This window comes from Physeter macrocephalus, chromosome 7, assembly GCF_002837175.3.
Source record: "Physeter macrocephalus isolate SW-GA chromosome 7, ASM283717v5, whole genome shotgun sequence".
NCBI classification, from domain to species: Eukaryota; Metazoa; Chordata; class Mammalia; order Artiodactyla; family Physeteridae; genus Physeter; species Physeter macrocephalus.
Window position 1 is genome coordinate 81219049 of NC_041220.1, and position 10603 is coordinate 81229651.

The window sequence follows — 10603 nt, forward strand, 5'->3', positions numbered from 1 at the left end:
CTCCAGCTCCATTTTTCATTCTCAAGATTGCTTTGGCTACTCGGGGTCTTTTGTGTTTCTGTACAAATTGTGAATTTTTTTGTTCTAGTTCTGTGAAAAATGCCAGTGGTAGTTTGATAGGTATTGCATTGAATCTGTAGATTGCTTTGGGTAGTATAGTCATTTTCACAGTGTTGACTCTTGCAATCCAAGAACTGCATACCTGTTTTACACAACATATAAACAACTTCACGTCCTGCTTTTTTCCCCTTTAACATTATGTTTCAAGCCTTTTCCATGACAATCCATAATGTTCATAATGATTGTTTTGTTTTTTAAAATTTTTTTAAAAGATTTTTTTGATGTGGACCATTTTAAAAGTCTTTATTGAATTTGTTACAATATAGCTTCTGTTTTATGTTTTTTGGTTTTTTGGCCACAAGGCATGTGGGATCTTAGCTCCCTGACCAGGGGTTGAACCTGCACCCCCTACACTGGAAGGCGAAGTCTCAATCACTGGGTTGCCAGGGAAGTCCCCATAAGGACATTTTTAAATGGCTGCAAATTATTCCAATTAATTATTATATAATTAATAATGGAAGATATATTATGCCAGCTAATTAACCATTTTTCGCTACTGCTTAACATTTTTGGAACTTTCCATTTCAGTAAAGTTACCCTCCTTGCAGTTTCCAAGTTCAATGTCTATGGTGCTGAGTATAAACTTTACATAACTGTAACGTGTGACATGATTTTGATTTTCTTGCCTTTCCATTTCCTAATGTTCTTCTGATGCAAAGTAAAGATGATCTATAGGACCCAGTCATTAGAGACAGCCAGGAGGCTGTTTCTCCATCATAAACCAGGAAATGCTGGATCTGCAAGGCATCACCGCTCTTCAAATTCAGAGCTCTATACGGGTAAAAGACCAAGGAAAACCTGCCCAGCAATTACCTATACAGGCAGAAATCCTCTCTTCCCAAACACTTAAAGACCCTGAACAATAGATGCCAGGGAATCAGACCCCAATTTTTAACTTCTATTAAGTTAATCTTTTTTTCTCTTTGCGCACAAGCTCTTCCCAGGCAGAGGCTTAAGGTGCGTCCCTCTTAACAGCAGGGACCCCAGGAGAAACGGCTGACAGTCATCCTGTAAACCTGTAGGTGCTCCAATGCCCTTTGGATATTACCTTTTCTACTTATAAAGTCCTATTCTGTCTCAGTTTTCTCACAGAAGTGGCCTAAGAAGTGTGTCTCAGAGCTGCATACTGTCTCTCACACCTTCATTTACCAAGGGCAGGTGAGGGGATGAAATGGAGGCAGAGCCTGGGGGCCAAGTCACCGCAGCTGTGGGGCTGTCAGTTCACTTGTGAACGGGAGCTCAGGGAAGCTGTGGGCAGAGGACTCTTCACTGGGCCCAGGAAGGCAGTGTAGTTACACTCAACAGATGTTCAAAACCCAAACTTGGGCTCTGGATCTGATGTGTGAGTGAGTGAGAGTGTGTGTGTGGCGGGGGCATGGTGGTGTGGGGTGGTGGTGGTAGTGATGGTATCTGACACTTGAATATCCAGTGTGTGTTTGGTACTTAACACTCATTATTTCATTTTCTTCCCAGCAACTCTGTGACATAAGCATTACTAGCTCCATCTTATGAATATGGAGACTGGTTTATCAAGCTTAACTAACTCATATAAGGTTACACAACTAGTAAATGGTGGAGCCAGGATTCAAAGTTCAAGCATTTTTATTCACACCATAAAGTCTTCAATATGCCAGGATTCATGTCATCAAGCCTATCATCATGGGGGCAGGTAGGAAATGTGGGAATATGGGACACAGGAGGTCAACTAACCTGGGCTTCCCATTCCTGAAGGGCCTCAATGTAGACTCTTGACGAGTATCTCCAAATATACGCCCAGAGCTACACGGACAGGATTGAAAGAAAACAATGTTCATCACACAGCTTTGACCTTCAGCCCCAAGTTTCCGTAGTAAATCACCAGCAGTTCCTTATGAACTAATACTTTACCTTGAGAATAGGAAAATTTTATCACCTTTATGCATGTGTGCAATATTGCAAATTTGTACAGATAAGCATTTAAAATATTCTTCAATTTTCATAATCCTGCTTTGTCATTATTTTACTTCTTTAATATATCAATAGCCTTGAAAACAACAACAACAAAGTAATCCAGGCCTCTTTCAACCTCTGAGTGACCTTGATCTGACATTATGGTTGTTCTAGAAATACCAGGTTGTATATTAACTGTAAGTGTAATGCAAAAAAGAAAAGTTAGGGACAGGTTTCTGTGCAATTACTTCAAGGAAAATTTTCAGGGGCAGGGAGTCAACTCTCATGTACCTGTTGTAGACTCCACTATTTGTGATTCTTTAAGTATATGCATCTTAAGAACCTAAGAGCTGTTATCCCATGGATTACATACATGGTATTGGCACAGGTAAGCAATCAATCACTAGCAGATTTTATTATGATGCTACTGGTCCTCCAGCTCCTGGGCCTCTCTTTTCTTGTGTAGGCAGGCAAGGGCCCTGCTGCCAAGAGGCCATCACTCTCTGCCCCAAGCTGGCCAGACACGCCACGACTGACTGAGACTACATGTATTAAAGGAGGGACTTGAACATGTCAATTAAGCTGTCCCTCGCTAAATTTCTCCCATTCTACAGTGAGATTTGTGAAGTGTTTTGACACCCTGGCTAAGCTATTAGTCTTAGTAGAGAGAGACAATGAGAAGAAATAAATGGCTATTAAACTGCTGTGAATAAAGATTAAAGTTAGTCACAGCATTTTGGGGTGGGAAGGCCCTGAGAAAATATTACTCTAGCCCACATGTGTTACAGATTGGGAACTGCAGCCTGAGAGGCTGTGACTGCCAGTATTATTTTTTTTAATTTATTTTTAAAAAATATTTATTTATTTATTTATTTGGCTGCGTCAGGTCTTAGTTGTGGCATGTGGGATCTTCGTTGCGGCATGAGGGGTCTTTCGTTGTGGTGCACGGGCTCTCTAGTTGTGGCTCGCAGGCTCCAGAGCACATGGGCTCAGTAGTTGTGGCACGTGGGGTCTCTAGTTGTGGCACGCGGGCTTCAGAGCACATGGGCTCAGTAGTTGCGGCGTGCAGGCTTAGTTGTCCTGTGGCACATGGGATCTTAGTTTGTTCCTCCTGTAGATCCCTAATCAGGGATCGAATCACCGTCCCTTGAATTGGAAAGTGGATTCTTAACCACTGGACCACCAGGGAAGTCCCCTGCCAGTATTATTTTTGCTACACCATGCTGCTGTCCTTGTAGAGATCTAGAGCAGGGGTCAGGCCACCTGTTTTTGCTAAGTAAAGTTTTACTGGAATACAGCTATGCCCATTCATTTATGAGTTGTCTATGGCTGCTTTCGAGCTACACAGCAGTGTTGACTAGTCACAGCAGATGTCGTATGACCCACAAAGCCTAAAATATTTACTCTCTGGCCCTCTACAGAAAAAGTGCTGACTCTGGCTCTACAGGATGAACAAAGTAGATGAGGAGGAACCAAGCCATGCCAGAACCATGTGAGTGAACTTGGCAGTGGGTCTTTGGAGGCCTGCCAGTGGGCACCTGAGTGAGCTTGGAAGCAGGTTTTCTAGCTCATATGCAGCCTGGAGATGAACATGGCCCTGGCCAACAGCTTGACTATAACCCCACGAGAGACCTTGAACCAGAGGTGCCCTGTTAAACTGTGCCTGGGTTCCTGTGAGACAACAAATGTTTGCTGTTTTAAGCTGCTAATGCAGGGGGTGGGGAGGGGGTACTTTGTTACATAGCAATAGATAACTAATACAATTGTGTCTCATTAGCTGGGCTCACCTTTTCAAGGCTCACTTTGACCTCCTGCGTCAAAGTGCCATTACAACTTGCTCTGTGGAGCCTTTTGGACCCCTGGTCCCCATCTCCAAATGGAACCGTCTATGCCAACTGCTTACTTAGAGTTTATCCCTTGGCCTTGTGGTCAGTTATGTAGATGTCTGTCTCTCTGGCTGGTGCTGTGTCTCATTCAATTTTGTTACCACAGAATCTGATTTAGTATCTATTATTCATAATGGAATTATAATATTTACTGAGTGCTTACTATGCATCAAGCACTTTATGTGCATTATCTCATTTAACCCTCACAACCACCTTAGGAGGTAGATACTATTTTTAAGCCCATTTACTAGGGGAGAAAGCAAAGGTTAAAGAGGTTAAGCAATCTGCCTTTTATCCTCTAGTGAGCCAGTGGAAGCACCAATATTTGAGCTCTGACTGACCCTGAAGCTGCCACATTCTGTTGACTGGGACCCAAAGTCCCAGGATATGTGGTTCCGGTCTTAGCACTGCCACAATTAACTGTGGACCCAGAAAAGTCACTCACGCAGAGGACACCAGTGTCCTCCTTCATAAAGTGGCTATGATGATGATGACGATGTCCCTTTCCTATCTCTCAGAGTTACTGTGAGAAAAAGCACATGTGCTGAAATACTGATCTTTAGATCACAGCAAACGTGGAATCAAAATGAAGTGATTTTCTGATCTTTGACCAGGCACCCATGGCAGATCTAAAAGAAGATCAGGAAGACAAGCAGAGTTGGACAGAGGTGGGAGGGCACTTCAGGGAAGACCCAGAGGGAGGGGGAAAAGGGACACCGGAATCTGCTTCCGACACCCCTTCCCACTTCCTGTTCCTCCCTCTCCTGCTCTTGGTATCACTGTGGCCCCCGTGCCCCATCTGCAAAAATCCCCCGAAGAGTGGTGGGATGGATAATGAGGAGAAATCCTCAGTTCTTTCACGCTTTGGGAGTTTTTACTGGGACTGCCCTGAGCTCTTTCCTCCCTGGAAAGCCCTCTTCATATTATCTGGCTGACTCTGACTTCTCACTACAGCTTGGCCTCTTCCCGAAATAAAAGCGTCCTGGATCCCCCAGGCTGGACTAGTGGTCCTGGTTCTGAACTCCCACAGTACCTGCCATACCTCGCATACAAGGGACTCTGAATTTTTCACAGTTGCATCCTTAGTGTGTAGCAGAGTGCTTGACATACATTCGACTGATTTTAGATGAATAAAGGAAAGAATTTTCACCCACTTCTAAGGCTGTTCTGTGCTAGAATGTAAATCCCATAAGGAAACTGCCTGGCGCTCAATCCAGCACCAGGCATGTAGTGGAAGCTCAATAAATATGTGTTAACCAGCTGGCCCTAAACGTTTGGCCTCACATTACTAGATCCAGGGCAGTATGGTTTGCTTAAAGGGAGCTGAATTCAAGGAATGGCTTCGAGGTTCAGAAGACACCCCAACTGTGGCCACACTAGAATGGATTCCCAGGAGCCTCCTGGACATGGGTTCTTGTGACTTAAGTTCCTAGACTTCATGATGCTATAACATCAGTGTGTGCACTCATCCTCCAGGAAAAGCATTATCTATCTATTCTGTTCAGACTGCAGCCAAATGACCTTGTATTTAAATTGTATGTTTCTTGGAGCAGTGATCTTCAAAAGTTTAAAAAAAAAAAAAACGAGGGCTTCCCTGGTGGCGCAGTGGTTGAGAGTCCGCCTGCCGATGCAGGGGACGCGGGTTCGTGCCCCGGTCCGGGAAGATCCCACATGCCACGGAGCGGCTGGGCCCGTGAGCCATGGCCGCTGAGCCTGCGAGTCCGGAGCCTGTGCTCTGCAACGGGAGAGGACACAACAGTGAGAGGCCCCAACAGTGAGAGGCCCGCGTACCGCAAAAAAAAAAAAAAAAAAAAAAAAAGAGAGAGGCACTTCTGTATGGACTACCTATTTCATCTTGCTTCCTTAAATGCCAGTGATACACACACACACACAAATACCAAAAACCAACACTGCTTCTCTTCCAACTAACAACAAAATCCCAAGAGATCAAAAACTTCCTCAAGGTTTCCTTTCAGTATCAGTTCTGATAAGTTAGGTAAAATGGACATCCCAAGAAAATAAAGAACCTGACATATTCTTAACATCAAAACCAGAAAAAAATGCTGCCTAATAATCACCCAGAAAACGTGCACTGGAAGTATTTCCCACCATTACTTGGCAATCCACCTACTTTTCTAATGGAACCAAGAACTCTGCAGACATTATCTGTCTCCATCAAGATGTCTGTACAAACCTGAGTCAGATATATCTTGCCCAGTTATTATTTTTATCTCTCCCACTTAAGCATTCTTAATCGTATGTAAGCAATTTTCCAGAAAATATTGGAAGTGTCCCTAGCTATTGTTTTTTTCCTTCCTTCATTTTTTTTCATTAATAAATATTAGATGTCCAGAAGATTAAGGTAGGAAGGATGGCAGTTTTCAAAATTTTGCATATTAAAGTTTGCTCAAAGAAAATGAAAAAATTTGGTCAAAGGAAATTTGCTTATTTGTAAGCTAAAATCAACAGCCAGCCCCACTTCCCACAGTGTGGAGTGCAACATGGAAAACCCAGTTTGTGGAAACAGTCCAAAACCAATTAAAGTAGATTTAAGTAACTGAGCATATAAAAATATGCGTAACAATCCACAGATTTCTAGAGTATTTCTAGAGAGTGGTACAGGGTAGAAGGAAAACAAAACCAGAAACTGATAAGCTCTTAACCTACTTTTAATTCACTCAACTAAGTAAATATGAGACTGGCTTAACTTCCCAAATTTTCAATCCTTAATGTTTTCTTAGGCTGATATAGTAACACATAAAGTGTATTAACTTACTGTCTTTGGGGGAAAAAATACTGCTGCTTAAACCAGAGATAGTTGGAAAAGGATCGTACAATCTTCATTAGCAATAAAAGGTACATGGATGCATGGCAACAAAATCCATGAGGAGACATTTATCTGTAACCTGCTTTGGGGTAGTCTGAAGATTTCTTGACAGTATTCCCTCTTGCCGGTGGACTAATGCAGAAAATTTAACACCAGAAGAAGTTGGCTTGCTTTTTAGCTTCTCTTTTTTAACAATGGGATAAAAAAATTGTATTCCTATTTCAACTATGTTCAAAATTGTGCCAGTGCTTTGGGGGAATGCAAGAATTTTGCTCTGCAGTTCTAGCAGGTGCAAAATTTGTAGACCAATTATACCCCACAGGCAGTGGTGCACTGGCAATGTTTAACAACTGGTTCTACAGAAAAAAAAAATGTTTATTATAAAAGCATGTGTAGCACACAGTTTATAGGTAATAATAAAAACCCCAGGGCTTCCCTGGTGGTGCAGTGGTTGAGAGTCTGCCTGCCGATGCAGGAGACACGGGGTCGTGCCCGGGTCCGGGAAGATCCCACATGCCGCGGAGCGGCTGGGCCCGTGAGCCATGGCCGCTGAGCCTGCGCGTCCGGAGCCTGTGCTCCGCAACGGGAGAGGCCACAACAGTGAGAGGCCCGCGTACCGCAAAAAAAAACAAAAAACAAAAAAAAACCCAATAGTTTCTTTTTATAACGAATTCCATAGGGACAACTTATTTTCACAGAATGCTTTAACTGAGTTTTGCCAGTCTCTTTTGCCAGTAAGCATAGATCTGATTTGAAAGTTGATATTTTCATTTGAGTTAATAAGTTAGACAAAAGTGAATAAAGGAACACATTTCTTGGAATTTCACTTGGTTGTTAATGACTAGTTCTTTGCTGAATCAGACAACAGCTTTTAAATACTGGAAGAAAACTTCCTCCAGGAATTTTTTGGGTTATCCTCATGTAAAAGCTACAGACTCAGCAAACTTTTACGTTTAACTTACATTAACATTTTCTTCATCATAGTCTTAAGTGTCGTCAAGCAACCAAATATTAAGTCAAGCCTGGCTTTATAGCATTCGCCACTTTCCATGGTGTAAATGCTTCTGTCATGGCTGATTTCAAGCTAGCAATGTTAGGTCCCTGAACACAAAGCTGGAGAGATGTACGGTTTTACACCATTACAGAGTGTTTCTACCACACAGATATGATAGATGTAAATACCCTCAAGAACACAGAAAAGAGTAAAATAATTAGGAAGTGATGAGTTTTGAGTATTTATTAACTTTGTTTTTACTTTAATTATACTTTAATAGAATTTAACTTTTCGTATCACCTCACAACATTTCTGAAATTTCAAAATTCCTCAGCCAGTCCTGGTGGCTCCAGCACAAGGTTTCAGGGTTCTGGCCTGAATGGCAAACGCATTTCTCAGACAATTTTCCCTCAGGCACACACCACTAACCTCCAATTAGCAGTGACCCCAGGCCCAACTTCCCCTGCTGGGAGTTAATCAATCTCCAGGGGTGGGATGTTGGGCATTAGGTTCTCAGTAGAGTATTAACACTTAGTGAGGGAGGAAATGACTTCAGCACGGTCACATGACTCAGAGACATTACTCAGTTTCCTCACCTGTAGAATGGGGATGATGCTGTTTCTAGCACGATTATAAGGATTAGAGATAAGGCATACTAAGGTCCTAAAATAATGCCTTGAATATAACTGTTTATTGTTAAGATGGTGGCAGGATCACTGTAAAAGACTCCTTTTCTGGACACACATGGATCCGTCAGGAAGCTGCTTCCTCTCTAATAGAGAAGCACTTTTCAAATGTGAGTGAAAGACAAGCAAGCCAGGTCACAATCATATTTCCTGAGTATATGAAAGATAATTACCTGGCTCCCCAAATCACTATTTCATCTCTGCTCAGGAAATACGAAAACACACACACACACACACACACACACACACACACACACACACACACAAACAAAAGTGAAGGGAAACTTGTAATTGGAGAGTTTTAGCACAGACCCAAAGGGTAACTTGTAACAGTAAATATTTTATGTTGATGTTACTTTATGTTATGTTTATGTTATTTTCCTATCCCAGAGGAAACACACAAATGTTTGTAGAATTGAAATGAATAATCTCTTTCTCTCTATTCTCCTGTTTTAGTTTCTTTGGACTGAACAAATTTCAGAATTGTAAATGTGGTGCCTATAATTACTCCAACTTAAATCTGGATGCTTTGAATCATCAGAGAGGCTGAAGTCCTTTGGCCTTTCCCTTACTTTCCTTCCTTTTCTAGTACCCAGGGTCCTTCCTCACCCTCTTCTGGAACCCACTGTGCTCATTCACTCTTCTTGGGCTCTCCATGGGGGATTACTGCTTTGGCCTCTCTCAATATCACCTCAGTCATTTGCCTTAGACACACTTCAGAAGAGGGTATCTATTTAACCTTCATTTCATTAAAAATACTCCTCTCTTCACTATGCAGTAAAAGATGAGAAGTCATCACAGAATGGTTTTATGTGTGGTAGCCAGCTTCCCAGCTGGGACCCCATGATCCTCACCTCCTGGTATCACATCCTATTGCAGTCCTCTTCCCACACTGAATCAAGGCTGTGTGTTCAATAAAACATGGCAGAAATGATGATGTGTGACTGTCAACGTTAGGTTAGAGAAGGCATAATTGCTTCTGTAACGGTCTCTCAAGTGGTTCACTCTGAAGGAAGCCAGCTGCCCTGCTGTGAGGACACTGACGCAGTGGAGAGGCCCCGTGGGGAGGAACCCACCTGACCCACCTTGGAAGTACATCCTCCAGTGCCAGTCAAGCCTCAGTGACTGAAGCCACAGCCAGACACCTGACTGTACCCTTAGGAAAGACCCCAAGCCAGAAAGGCACACCTCTCAAATTCACAGCCCTCTCTTTTGCCCTCACTGCAGGATAAATTTCCAGGCTTCTGCTGAGGTGGAGGGGATGCAGCCACCCAGATGCTTGCAGTAGCAAAAGGAGGTAGGGTACCAGCTGCTTGTTAAACCAAGTTCAGCCACTCCTGCCATTCTGGCCTCAGCCTCCTCTCAGCCTGAGGCGCCTGCTGCCACCTAGTCCTGGAGCCTTTGCAGGACCCTGCCCTGAAAACTGGTGGGGCTCATCTGTCCCGCTTCCAGCTTCTGGGTCAGCTTTCTCAGGTCCACTGAGTTCGTGGCCACTCATCCACCTGTCTTCTAGCAGCAGTAGGTGCCTCGGGTCTCTGAAACAGGAGATGTCCAGGCAATATTCAGGGTGGGGACCATATAAAGATAGAAGGATGGAGTAAATAGGCACAAAGCATCCCAGGATTCCTCCAGTCTACTTCTCACCCTCAATCTCCTAAACAAACACTGGCAGCCAGGCCCTTACCCTCTGGGCGAGAGTTTGCAGGTATTTTCTTAGGGGATCTGGCCAACACATGAGGAAAGCCCTAAAGACACTGACATTAGAAGTTCCCTAACAGCTGGCTCAGCCAGCTCATTACAACAAAAGGCATCATCAGTAAGTGCAACCTTCCCCCAACCCTCACATTCTTGTTCGGAACTTCAGTTTTTAGTTCCTTACTCTTATATCTGAGAACACTAATGATTATCAAATAGCTGAAGAAAACCAAAAAAACAATGCGGAGAGATCAGGAACTGTGGAGTAAAAAGAAAATTTCAAAAATTATTATTAAAAAACTCATAGAGATAAGAGAAATACGTAGTCTCATGAAGCAAGAAAATGATACTGTTAAAAAAAAGAGCATTCAGGGCTTCGCTGGTGGCGCAGTGGTTGAGAGTCTGCCTGCCGATGCAGGGGACATGGGTTCGTGCCCCGGTCCGGGAAGATCCCACATGCCGTGGA

The 10603-nt window shown here is 43.2% G+C and overlaps 1 protein-coding gene across 1 annotated transcript in view; it reads right to left on the minus strand.

The window, feature by feature from the left end:
* PGCKA1 (PDCD10 and GCKIII kinases associated 1) overlaps window positions 1–10603 on the minus strand; it is an 88471-nt gene that overhangs the window by 27912 nt on the left and 49956 nt on the right. The window contains exon 2 of the mRNA XM_007113411.4: window positions 1831–1899. The gene's annotated coding sequence lies outside the window, so the exon portion shown is untranslated. The remainder of the gene's footprint in view (window positions 1–1830; window positions 1900–10603) is intronic.